This window comes from Gopherus flavomarginatus, chromosome 10, assembly GCF_025201925.1.
Source record: "Gopherus flavomarginatus isolate rGopFla2 chromosome 10, rGopFla2.mat.asm, whole genome shotgun sequence".
Taxonomy (NCBI): Eukaryota; Metazoa; Chordata; order Testudines; family Testudinidae; genus Gopherus; species Gopherus flavomarginatus.
The window spans coordinates 33,412,055-33,425,900 of NC_066626.1; positions in this window are offsets into that span (position 1 = coordinate 33,412,055).

Genomic DNA, 13,846 nt, shown 5'->3' on the forward strand with positions numbered 1-13,846 from the left:
AAAAATTGGGATGGTGGGGTAATAGTTGTCTATATAAGACAAAGCCCCTAATATTGGGATGATTCCAATAATATCGGAATGTCTGGTCACCCTAAGTCAGGCCCTCCTACCCTGGAAGGAGCTAGAGCAGGTCCTTCATCAACTTTTCTAGCTCACTCACAATATAGCTTCTTTATTGATGTGCTCTGAGGCTTTATCTACTTTCTGTCAAATTTTCTTACTAAATTCTTCCCTATAAATGATAAATGAGCAAAATGTATTATATCTATTGTGTAAAACCATTGACTCTCTGACTAGACTCCATTAGCTAGCTTTCATCCCGCTGAACCCTGATAGACCAGTTTGGTCCAGGCCAATGTGTTCTCTACAAAATCAACATTTTCAAATACTTTGAAGAAGCATCTATCACTCTGCCTGATCAAAGCATTCTCAATCATCTGGAAGGAGGGCTGCATCTGTTATACCAGCTACAAAATGTAGCCTGATACTTTCAGGTGATTGTTCTTTAAACTGCCATATAGAAGGTGGTAGGTTATGAATAGATGGCCTTTTATCTTCATTTTGTGTTCCCATAGTTTTTGTACTATGATAGAGGATGGATTGGAAAGCCTGGCTGGGCCTTCCTATATGATTTAGGTCACACTTAATATTAACTTTCCATTTATAAAGGGTTAATGATCTATAATAATGATTCGCCATTTATTAAAACACCCATTAACACTTATTAATGCTTTATAAACTATAAATAAACTATATAAACTATAAATAAAATATTAATATAAAATGCAACCATAATTTATTATTTTGTATCACTCTACATCTTTCCCTAGAGAGGTTGTCGGTGTTAGATTCAAGTAATTAAGTATCCACAAGATATTGTTGGTGGCTGTTTTCTAGGTCATGCAGGTTGTCTCAGGATTTGGAAAGGTTTTGAAAGATTATCATGGACAGTGTTGAAATGCCTGTAATGTTAATATCAATATAGTGCAAGAATTTGCTGTATTTTTCAGTTGATGGCACTGCAGAAACACAGTGCTTCTGTGACACTAGTATTCCCATTCCAAGCTCTTGCACACACTAGGCTCTGTATAAAGGGAAAAAAATAATTTAAAGTGTTGTAGGAATGAGGTTTTCACAAATCAAAACAATCCATGATGTCTTTCCTAGAGCAGACTGTTGTAATTGTGTGCTTATGCTTTTCCTCCATGTCAGCGACTCTACATTTAATACTTGGTGAAAATAATTGCACTAATAATGGGTTGATTAAAAGTGCATTAATTTTACATAATCAAATAATGATTATTAATTTAAGTCCTAATATACTACAAAATGGCTAATTCTTCAGCCATTTTACATATAAATGCGTAACGGAAATTAACGTGGTTTAGAACAGCTCATTAAGTGTGTTTAGATATCCTGTGAATTCCTCTTATTGATTAAAGAGACAACATTTATATAAATACAAGAGAATTTCTGATCATGCAATGCTGAGGCTACACAGGGAAACACAAAAAAGTCAGGAAATGAAAAAAGTGATGATTCCACAGCACATTAATACTCTCACATTGAACATGCTAAGTTTAATTCATGAAAAATTGCAATTTGTATTCGTGCACTGATTTCACCCTGGGGGATCAACAAGTGGTGGGACTGCTGTTACTTCCTCCCTCGGAGTTCCACCAGGTGAAAGTGGCTTTAATTTATGATCTGTGCTCCAAAGGAGAGATCTATTAACAAAGTTTGCCTGGAAGATCCATTTTCTGGGCTGCAGCAGCCAACTCCAGGTCCTTGGTGGAGCAGAGTTTGTAGGCAGCTCCCCCAGGGTACTTGTCATCCAGGTGGACTTTTGATCACCAAGCCTACAATCTGTGTTCACTAGTGGAATCAAGCCCAATTGTATATTTTCACAGGTACATTTTTAGTAGCTTACCTGTTAATCAAAAATCTTTAATGTGGCTGAATTTACATTACTGTGAGAATCTTGGGGTTGAGCCTCAACAGCACAGAATTTAGAAAGGTGGCTCCCACGATCCAAAGCAGATTGGGAGATGTAACTGTCCATGGCAAAACTTAGAGCATCCTCAAAGTACTATTTCTGCAACCAGCTGCTGTGCCAACTGAGGATTGTGCTCTGTCCTGCCCCAGAACCCATTTTCCTGACTTGACAAACCCTATGTGTGGAGGCAGAAAGGTAGCATAGAGTTGGCTTTATGCCAGTCAAGGATCCTTCTTGGTTGTGGGAATCTTCATTTGCTGCATTAGTGCAGCTTTCTGGTGACTGTGTGAAGATTTGCCCCTTTAACTTTTGTTCCTTGGCTTTATCTTGTATTTTGATATGCAGCCTTAATGTCGCATTAACAGAAATAATCTCAACTAGGCTTTGATATTGATACTTTTTTAGATGAATGAGAAGCTGGGGAGATAGACTGAAAACACACTGGCAAATGGGGTCTTAGAACAAATATAGACAACATGGTGGTAAAAATACTTATGCCATCCTGTATCTTATCTCCACTTGCATTGTCACAAGGTGAGCAGGGATCTGTAAGATCTGCTAGATTCTTAGGAGATGCCAATTAGGCGTGATCATAAATGATTCTTGTAATATATTTTTTAATTACTCCTCCAAACATCTATCTATTTATTGCCAGGTGATCACTATAACAAATATGACAATTGTTTAAAAGCCAGTCACTTCTTTTTGTTCCTGCATCATATGTAAAATTCAGTTATAGCCAGCGCAGGTAGTGCTGCCTATTAAGGTTGCCCAACACTTTTCATTATAAGACCCTTTTTTCAGTTGCTTATAACTTTGTCAAACTTTAACCATTTTGGCTGAAATTTTCTATTCTGGGTCTCTGCCTCAGGCTCAGGGGCAGCTCTAGGTATTTTGCTGCCCCAAGCATGGCAGGCAGGCTGCCTTCGGCGGCTTGCCTGCGGGAGGTCCCCTGTCCCGTGGATTCGGCGACACGCCTGCGGGAGGTCCGCTGAAGCTGCGAGACCAGCGGACACTCCGCAGGCATGCCCCCTGTGGCTTGCTGCCCCAAGCAAGCGCTTGTGCGCTGGTGCCTGGAGCCTCCCCTGCTCAGGCTGAAGAGTTTTGGGAACTTCAGCAAAAAAGAGTTCAGCCACTTCTCAGAACAAAATTAAGGAAAAAATGTTGTTTTACCCATGTTTAAAAAATTCTTGAAATGGTTTCATTGAGAAGTTCTAGTGCTTCCATACTTTGAAGCAAAGACTGAAAATTTGGTATGTGGGGGTTTCACATGCTCAGAGAGAGACTTTTAGCATTGGGCAGCTGGATTCTCTGTACTGAGCTCCTATCTGTGACCGGACAGTGCATATGCCATCCACATTGAAAATACTCCAGCCTATGGATGTAGGGGCTGAGCAGGACTTTCCCTGCAATTACTTCTCCTGGCTGCTGTGGGCTGTTGTGGTGCTGGACATGAGAACTGGGAGCAGAAAGACACTTCTGTGCTCACAGTGTTCTCCCTGCTGGGCCCAGGAAGTGTCCAAGTAGCCCAGGAGAAGGAGGAATGAAGAAGATTGAGGAATTGGGCCTGGGGTGCAGTGAAAGAATTGACTGGGGAATGAGGCTGATAATTTGTGGAATGGAGGAAATAGAATGAGGAGAGGTGAGGGGGACTGGGACATGGAGCAGAAGGCAGGGGGAAGACTGCCCCTGGGTCAAAGATAGGCTGGATGGGCCAGATGGGGTTGGGCTTGGGAGAAACAGGGGAAGAAGAGTCTGTAACCACTAGAGAACACTCCTCTCAGAACTTGGAACTGAACCCTGACTTCCTAAGTTCATACTCTGTAGCAGGTTGAAGATGCTGAGGAGTTGTTTTCTGCACTGGTGAGATACTAATCTTTGCCTTTCTGTGTTGTGCTGTTATGTCTTTGACTAATAAAGATGATTAAGCCCATGTTATCCAATGCCTTATCAATAATCTAAATCAAACCCTAACAATTTGCTTAGGAAAGGAGTAAGCCTGCCTGATTTGTCATTCTCTAAATGGATTCCATGGTATTAATTTACCAATATGGCAGATTACTACCTACCCTATATTCAAACCGGTATCATGAGTTTACTGTTTCTTTCTTGCCATATGTATTTGACACTATAGTTAACATATATTAAAAGTATCCTTTCAGTGCAGTTAGAAATCTAGACTTGCTCCAACATTTATTTCAGTACTGCCCCTTTAAGAGTCAGGCAGAGGGCACAACTCTGGCTTTTGCATTCTCCAGTGGGGACTCATGCACTCAAAATGGCAATGAGAGGCTTTGAGTGTCCTTACTGTCCTTTTCTCTAGATTTTTGTAAGTGAATTTCCCATGTGGTGTTCTTTGTTTTTTTTTTATTTTGCTCCTTGCTGCATCAGAGGAGATTCCTCTGCCCATCTTGGAATTAATAATGTGGAAGTGTCTTGTGGTTCCTATTATACACTCAGGAAGGAGCTGCAAGCGTGCCATGCTTTTAATGCAGATCATATGGGCATAAGTAAAGAAGCAGAACTTGGAGGGCAGCAAAGAATACAGCTGTGAAGAATTATCAGTATTTGTTTTATTTTCATTTGTGAATTGAGATTTTTAGGTGTACTCACATAAATTCCACAGCGATCAGTAAGTTATAAAGTTTCACTTGTTTCAGACAAACACAGATTAATGTTTACTTTGCCAGTGACAACTTTTCCTTCCTGGCCAAAAAGAAAAAAAAATGACTTGTGCTTAAGTAAAAATTTCCTGAAAGAACTTTCCTCAATGAAAATTTCCCAAAGTGATTTTTTTCTCTTTGTTCAGGGTGAAGTGTTTGTAGTGGAAAAAGCAGAATGTTCCTTCAAATGAGACAAAGGCAATTTGTCAACCAACAAAAAAAAAAACCAAAAAACAAGAAATGCAAAATAGTCTTGGTTAACAAAATTCGAAGATTTCACCATTCTTCCGTTGCTGAAATTCTTGAAAATCTAGTTCTAAGTATGCTGAATTTTGTTTAACTTTTTTCTTCTGTCTATTCACTCATCTTGTAAAGTCTTTGTCAGTTATCTCCCTTGTAAAAGTGTAGTAAAACTGTGGACTTTATACAATGGGAAAAGGCACTTCTTTGAAATATACCTACATAAAGTGTTAATGTCTTCTGTCATATTCAGGTGCTATGTGGCTTTGTTCGGTGTCCATCATGAGGTATGAAATAACAGAAGAATAAGATAATGTACTGTGTATATACATAAAACCATACAGATTCCTTCTGAACCTGCACTGAACAACCCAAGGGAACTGAATTTAGTTCATCTGTAATATTCCAAAAGGCAAAGGATATTTAAAATTTTCTGGTGTTGCTACCAATTAGAAACATCTATGATCAGCAATGAATAGAACAACATCTAAAACTGACACCAGAAATTTATATAAAATAACAAGAAAAACAGGGTTCTGTAGAGAAGAGTAGTTTTCTAGTTTCACTATTATATATATTTCAAAATATAAGCTCATGAAATTAGGATAAAATCACTGAAAGCCTCATTAAGAATTCATCTTTTGTCCTTGTAACATCTGTCATTATCAGAATGATATTCAGCAGTCATTACTGTAGTCCCTGTTGCTAGAAAAAAATTATTGTACATCCTAATATGGCAGTTAAAAATCCCTGTGGGGAATTTAATTTGGCTCTTTTATAGCAGCAGCATAAACTAATATATTCTAAGAAAGTTAAATTGTCTGTGACTGTTCCAACAACACATTAGATAAATCCCAAAGTGCCACCACCGTAAGAGTCAAATATCATGAGCTGCAAAAATGGAGTTAGAACAATGGATTAAATGATCTGTAACAGTGGAAGCATCATAACAAATTATGAGTTTTCAGTGTATTTTCATATTTACTGTACACATTCTGCCATTTTGTCATAGACAGGAAAAATGGAACACCATTACTAACATGTAAAGAATGAAAATGTACATGATGCATTTAGACTGTTATTCTGATTACATAAATGTCCTGATGAGCTGTAAAGATCTGGTGTTCATGCTGCTACTTTTAGATCGATTAGCTCTGCTCAGTGCCATTGCTCATGAGGTAATCTTGATGCAGACCCTAGTAGTGTAAGTGGTGCTGACTTCTGATGGTTTCTTTTTTCTTTTGGAAGGCACCCAGAGGATAACTTTAGTTTTGGCCTGAGGCTGTTCTCATATGTACTAAGTTAAAGAGAGCAAAGAAGAATTCTGCTGGCCCACAAAGTGTGGTGAACTACATAGACTACGAAAGGAACTGGAGGGAAGGGAGCCTGAGAATCAGTTCTTTGTGACAGCTGGAAGGACTTAGAGGGCGTGAGAGCTGAGCCCCAAAGGTGAGCTGAAGAATAGCCTGAGAGTGACAGAAACATGGTTCACTGATTTGGATGTTTTGTTTGGTTATTTAGTTGGACCTTTGTTATCCTGGAAGGGGACTGAACTTCACGTGTGACCCAGTGGAAGGGCTGAGTCACCCAGAAGACTCCTGCAGAACCAGGTTGGCCAACAAAAGGGGGTGCTAGAGTAGAAAAACCTCTAAAATGCCACCTCCTGGCATGGGGTGTGTGTGTGTTTCTCTGGCAGTGAGCTCCCACCCTATCCCAACAACGCTCCACCTTTATTAAATGGCACTCAAACCACTGCCATTTGTTTACAGGTTTAATGGTGTTTTCTTGTGTGTGTGGGAGGGGTAGCAACATTTTAAAGTGCTTCTTCACCTTACATGTTATAGGACTCTGAGTTTTGAGCCATATTTTTTCAAAAATAGATATCCCATATGGATTTAATTGTGTAAAATAAAATAGGAAGAAAATGTTAAAGTTTTCAAGACAAAATAATCAAATGTGTCAATCTGTACATAGCTGTGTTTAATATCTTTGATTTGAATATATTATCTTGTGTTTCCTATCTTAATAACAAAATAGAATATTTGAATTTTAAAATTTTATTTTGGGGGAAGATTTAATATTGTGTACTAGAGAGATGCATAAACCAACACCCCAGTTCCAAACTATCCTGACCGTTCAGAAAAAGTGGAAAGATTTGAGTTCATCAGTAGTATATACTTGTAGGAAGAAAAAGGCTTGACGATTTGTGATTGGTATGTGGCTGGGATGAGGTAAAATTAAGGATATTGCATGAGTGACATAAGAAACCTTTTGTCTGGATATGTCACAGAGGAGGAATAAAAGAAATGAGATTTTTTGAGACACATTTCTTTCATCTGTTTTTTTAAAACTGAGAAGGTATTTTTATAACCCTTTTTAAGGCATCCTAACCTTGCAGTCAAGGAACAAGTGTTCTCTTCCCCATTTTGCTTTTTCTTACAACAAACATTGTGGGTGCTATTTGTTGTTCCATATCTGGTTACCTGTTGATAGCAAATGAAATGCAGTATGTGGCCATTTATTAATCAAACCACTTAAGCACATGATTAAATCCCATTGACTTCAAAGGCTTAATTAGACAAACTCATGCTCAAATCCTGTGCTGAATCAGGGCCTCTATAAACAAAGTTGGAGTTTAAGATTGGATCCCATCATCCTAAATCTACATTATCACTTTTGCAAAACACAGGACCTCATTGTGTGACATTTATTTAAATTGGTGAACACTTGCTAACATGAAGTGTCTTATAGATTTTGATGGGACAAGTCAAGTGAGTTGCAAATGGGGCCTTATGTTTTAGCAAGTAAATGGTAGATCAGTACACACAAAAATATGTGCTAAGTAGGTAATAGTTGCAACTCTCCAAAAATGAAAATTTGAAACCTTTCTGTCCACTAAAGCATAACTGAGCTGACAGTGGCTGTACCATATGGTCACCCTTCAGGGATTTCAAAAATTCACTTCACCCTAAACTGAAATAAATAAATGTGATGGAAAAGCAATTCAGAACAATGATTTCTTCATTTATTAATTGTGGCAAAAATTACCAGAGAAGTGTCACAAACATTTTACAATAAATGAATTATCACTTACACCAGAAGACAATATAAACTCAGAGCATACAATTTATAATTTTTAATTAATATCAATACATTGCTGAAACAGCATATGACTTCATGCTATCATTGCTAGAAATATACTGGTGATGTGCAGATAGAAATAGAAAATGGGTTTTTGCTGTGTCTCACTGAAATTCGTTATTCACTCCTAATTTCATATCTCCCTGAATAGCATCAATTGTCACTTTTTTCAGATTATAGTCCATAGAGTATGCACGTGCAATTCTCGATATAGCCCATTTTCCAGCTGTTTTTTATATAAAGCCCTGTGTGAATTTAGAAGCATTTTGCTGCTGTTACTATGCAAAGGCCTTCATCATTATAGAATGAATGGGGAAATACATTTTGAAACAATTAGAAGAAGTAGAATAAAATCTTCAGAGCAACTTGGCTTTTTAGTGCAGTATTTGAAGGCAGTATATTATGCTACTCTGCTAATAAGTCTTAAATTTGTAAATCTTATCAAAAAGCTCTCTCAATCTCCCCCATTTAAGCTGTTCCACTTTTTATAAATTAAATATTCATTAGAGCAGGGATTAGAACAAAGGTGTCCCCACTTCCAGATGAGTGCTCTAATCACCAAGTTAGAGAGCCCCTTTCTCTCTCTGGTCCAATGACTATAAAGATGTTTGTAGAAGATTATAATTTAGTAATGCTCCGTCATAAGGGACAGTATTATGAACAAAGAAATTTAGAGATGTTCTCTGGAGGCAGAGGTTGGGAACACTGCATGGCTGTGTGAAGCAGTTCACCAAAGATGTTCTCCAGAGCAGGGATCTGAAGCTGAGTCTCCAACATCCCATTCCTTGGTTGTTGGATATAAGGGCAGCAGTACCACCACGGTCCTTCAGCCTCTCAAGAATGGTGCTGAAGGCACAAGATGTGTCAAGAACCTAACCCTTAGTCATGTCAGTCAAATAGAGCATGGACAGAGGTGTTCTTCTCACCAAGGGCTAAGGTAGGCAACTCAGAGAGAAACAGAAAGAGCAAAGAGGAGACCTGAGTTGGCAGGAGTACAGGTGACAATGCAATACACGAGTGTATAAAACAAAGCTTAATAAATCCACTTGGAACAGAAAAAAGTAAAGCTGTATATTCCCAAGGAATAAATATAGTGTAGATAAGACACTTCACAGAGAACTAAGTGAAGCAGAAATTAAAAATTCAGAAAAGATTTTAAATATGCTGTTTTATGTTCAGTTCCTAAAGCAATATTTTGGCACCTGTATAAATGGACTAATTGAACACCCAACAGCTACCATTCAAAGAAACTACTCACATGTGCAAAGTTACACATGTGCTTAGGTCTGTGAAGGATCAGAGTCCAAAAGAACAAAGCATTTTTAGATGAACAAGCAATACCATCTAGAGATGAACTAAGAGTAATCAGTTGTTCGTGATAGCAGCCTCCCTTTAGGGCTAAAAATCTAATTAGGGCAAAGTGGGAGATTTTCCCATTGAAAGTAAATGGGTACTTTGTGTCTTTGAAAGTCTTTCCTTAATAGTCTAGATTAAACTAGCAATTGTGAGATACTGTATAGAATATCAGGGTTGGCAGGGACCTCAGGAGGTCATTTAGTCTAACCCCCTGCTCAAAGCAGCAGTAATCCCCAACTAAATCCCTAAATGGCACCCTCAAGCATTGAGCTCACAACCCTTGGTTTAGCAGGCCAATGCTCAAACCCCTGAACTATCCCTCCCCCCATATGATACGAAGTAGCCAAATACAGAGTAAAGCAGATAGTTCTGCTCTTCCTCTTGTTCTCATGTCTTATAACATAAGACCCATTCCTGCATTCTTTGCACACCCAAAACATCCACTGAAGCCAATGGGAGTTTTAGGTGCACAAAGAATGCTGAGCCCATAATTCGGTCAAAATGTGGCAGCATGTGCGTTTCATGGAGTAACATCATGCTGTGAGCAGTGAATTGATGTGACAAGAGACAAAGAATTTATTGAAATCATAGTACTGTAGTAGAAAGTATAGATTGGCAATTAAATTGGATATAGAACTACTTTAGTTACAGAGAAGAAATCTGAAGAGAAACCGTATCTTAACCAAATTACACTTGAATTGAATTGAATTTGAAATCTGAAATGTGTTATCAAAAGAGCTTTGTTTTCATTCATATTTTTTATACTGGATATTGAGAACGAGGAAATAATTTAAAAATAAAATAGAAGTTCTATAGCCTTTGGCGCCCATTACACTACATCTATTCTGTATTTGTCAACCGCTCACATTCTTCCCTTGGTTCTCATAGCAGGTGGCATGTTGTAATGGGAGAGCCCCAAGAAAGTTAGCAGGCTGCATACACTAAAGCAGATGAGCAGGCAATAATCTCATGAACACAGAGAATCAACTGTAGTTCTACTGCTCTTTTCAGCACTGCACTAGACTATTGTGGTTCTGCTTCAGCAAATTACAAACTCAAATTGTACCTTTAGGTTCCCACAGCCAGAGACTAAGAGTGAAATCCAAGCCCCATTGAAAGAGTTTTGCCATTGACTTCAATGGACCCAGGAAATCACGCTATAAAAGGAGCATGCACAGTCATGTTCCTTTTATTTATGTTTGTGTAATGTAAACATTTTGCAGTGCAGGAGACAATGGAGCTAGCTATTTTAGATGTGAACTCTGGCAAATAATATCTTCCAGGTCAAATGCACTACAGGACAAGAGAAGAGAGCATCAGGTCACTTAACTCACTGAAAAATATAGTTGGAGAGAGCAGAACTGTGCACTTGGTAGTTGTCTGTGAAAGTTCATAGGAATTGCCATATTTAGATCAGATTCAATGTCCAGCATCCTGTCTCCTTCAGTGGCCAACAGCACATGCTTCAGAGCCAGGTATATAACCCCTTTGGAGGTAAATTTGAGATAATCTACTCCCCACATTAGGTTCCGATTCTCTCAAACACAAACTGAATGCAAACCAGCCCTGTTGGCCTGAATGGTGCTAAGAATGGGCTCTTAGTTTTATGTGCTTAATTTCTAGTCCATATGTAGAATATAGACGTTGGTTGTCACATTTGGGTTAGAGAGCTCCTTTCCAAAACCAAGCAGCACATGTAAGCTGTATCTTGTAGTTTTCACTTGTTTTTTAGCTCCTCTTTTTCTTTAGTTTTAGATTTTTTATTGTTGTCCTCATTTTTTTATCACCTTTTTAGTGCCTACATATTTTAGATCCTTCGGGCTTGCAAGGTTTTACAAGCTTTTTTATTAATATTAAAAACCAAAAAGGTTTACTTGCTTCCAGGTGGAGTTTCCTATGATCCCTAATTTACACTTAAAAGTCAAAACAAAACTTTGCTTCTGTTGCTAATCAGTATTAAACAGAAAACTCAAAAAGAAATCTCTGGACTTCAAAATACACTTCTTTTGCCTAGATATTTGCAACCTTGAGAAGATCACAAAAATAAGCATGAGAAGCTGTTGACTGCAATAGAGAACCATTAAGCTTGTCTCCTTGCAGAAAAAGCAGTCTGATCACTACATCTCACATCTGTTCTTTTCAACCTAAAAGCATAAAAGAAAATGAGACATTACACAGTGTGCAGGGGAGGGAGGAGGTGGGCGAAAATCTCAATGGCTCAATATGCCGGTACATGAGAGTGTTGATTCTATTGTTTTCTCCAACTGTGAAATCCTATTCCATTTAGCCTTAGAAATGTTAATGTATGAAGGAGGATTCTAAACATGTATTTAACTACAAGGTTGAGGACAAGCAAACTGTCCTGGGATTGTTTAGCTGAGTCAACACTATCCTCAGAGCTCGTTTATAACCTGATTACCACTGGTTTTGGTACTAAGTACAGATGACAAATACTGGATCAAAAGACTTTCTGATCCTCTTCATCTAAGGATTAATTCAGTATAAAAAGCAACCTAACTGCTTTGTCAGTGTTTGCCATTTACCTGGAACATTCTGCAGTGGCAGCAAAACAAATCAATCTCACCTGATGCATGGGTACAATGAAGAGGTAGTAGAGGTCTCAGATATATTAATTCACCTGATGGCGTTTACACCAATCTCATGGGAAGGTCAGCCTTGACTGTGGTGTTGAACAGTGAGATTTGAGATCTTGAGAATACTGACCTTCTCTCCTAAAATTCCTGGGCAAATTACCTGCGGTCGACTTATTTACCCAAGAATACCAACAAATATATGCTGAACATACGGGCAGCTTCTTAGTGCAGGACAATATCAGACGATCACACAGTTAATCATCAGTCTCTCGAGCTAGCCTAAGTAATTTTCAAGTTATCTGAAGATAGCTTTGCATGGGAAAAACAAAAGATATAGATCTTTTGACAGGACAAAGTTCACTAGGGCTGAAACTGATAGCATGCATCTTTAGAAAGGTTCACGTTGAGAGGGTTCTTCTGTGCTAGGATCAGATAGAGTGATTTCTCGTTTCTGTTGTGGTTTCTGATATACACTAAAATATATGGTGCAGAATTGTTATGCAGTATTCAGATCTTCATGCCCATCAAAAGCTTTAGGGCCGCTAATCAGTCTTCCAAGTGTTTTGTGAATAACACATACTCTGGCTTGACCTTCCATAGCAGTCTTGCTATTATTTAACATTTCACATTATCTGAGCAGACTATATGTTACATTATAGCCTCTCTTCCAGTAATTTGACAAAAAAAGTAAGATAAATATTACTCCAGAAGCTTCCTGTAGAAGAAGTCATACTCTATGCATATGGTATTGTAATTAGGGTCCTAACAAATTCACGATTGTGAAAATGTGTCACAGAACGTGAAATCAGACCACCCCTGTGAAATCTAGCTATGGAGGGCAGGGGAAGGGCAGGGCTCGGGGTGCCCCAGCCGGGGCTCCTGCAGGGTTCCCAGCTCCAGATGCTAGTTACCTCTGGGCTGAGGAGGGATTAGATTTACTCTTCCCCTGCACAGCCACTCTGGAGAGGAGGTCAAACCCACCTCCAGGTACCTACCCCAGGTGCAGGAGGTTGTCGGAGGTGGGTCTGATCTCCCGCGTGCTGCTGGAAGCCCCCTAGCTGAGGGCTCCTAGTTCTGGTGAACTGGGGAGGCACAGGACTTGCTCTTCCCCTGCACTTGGAGCACCCTGCAGCTGGTGGAGGTAACTGCAGGTGGGTCTGATCTCCCCGCAGAGATGGCTGTGCAGGGCAAGAGTAAGTCCCTTCCCTCCCCAGCCCAGGGACTAGCAGAATTCACTTAAAAATAGCTTTTATCTTATTGAAGTTGCAAAAGCATTTGAAATAATGAAGATTTCATCTGTTGTTTAAAAGGCGTATTTTAAAAGAAATCACCTTTAGTGACTATCAAAGAAACATTTTGAATTCTCCCCCATAACATCTTCACATTCAGATGTAAGAAATGGGTAAAAATTTACACTGAGAGTAGGATTGGGTTTACACTGTGGGATACCCTAATTTTCTATGGGTAAGTACAGATACTAAGCAATGCTTACTTTGAGCCACAGTACCTAACATACTATATTGATTGTTCGTTTTCCTCCACTAGCAATTAAGGAAAATTATAGTACACTTTTACTAAACTGCTTCAACTGTTGCCTGGTAAATTATGCCATTAGATCTAAAATAAACATCATATATAAAGTATGCTTTTTTTTTTAAACACTAGTTTTTTGAGAACGCTTACTGCTAATTTAAGGGGGGAAAGCTGAAATTATTGGGAGGCAGATGTAAATACCAGAAACTGGCCTCTATGTACTAAGAAACATCTTTCAACATACTACATTAAAACCCTATTTCTTTCTTTTTTACTTTTTTACAGCTCTAAAAAATGTGATGTTACAAGGCTTCTAAAATGAC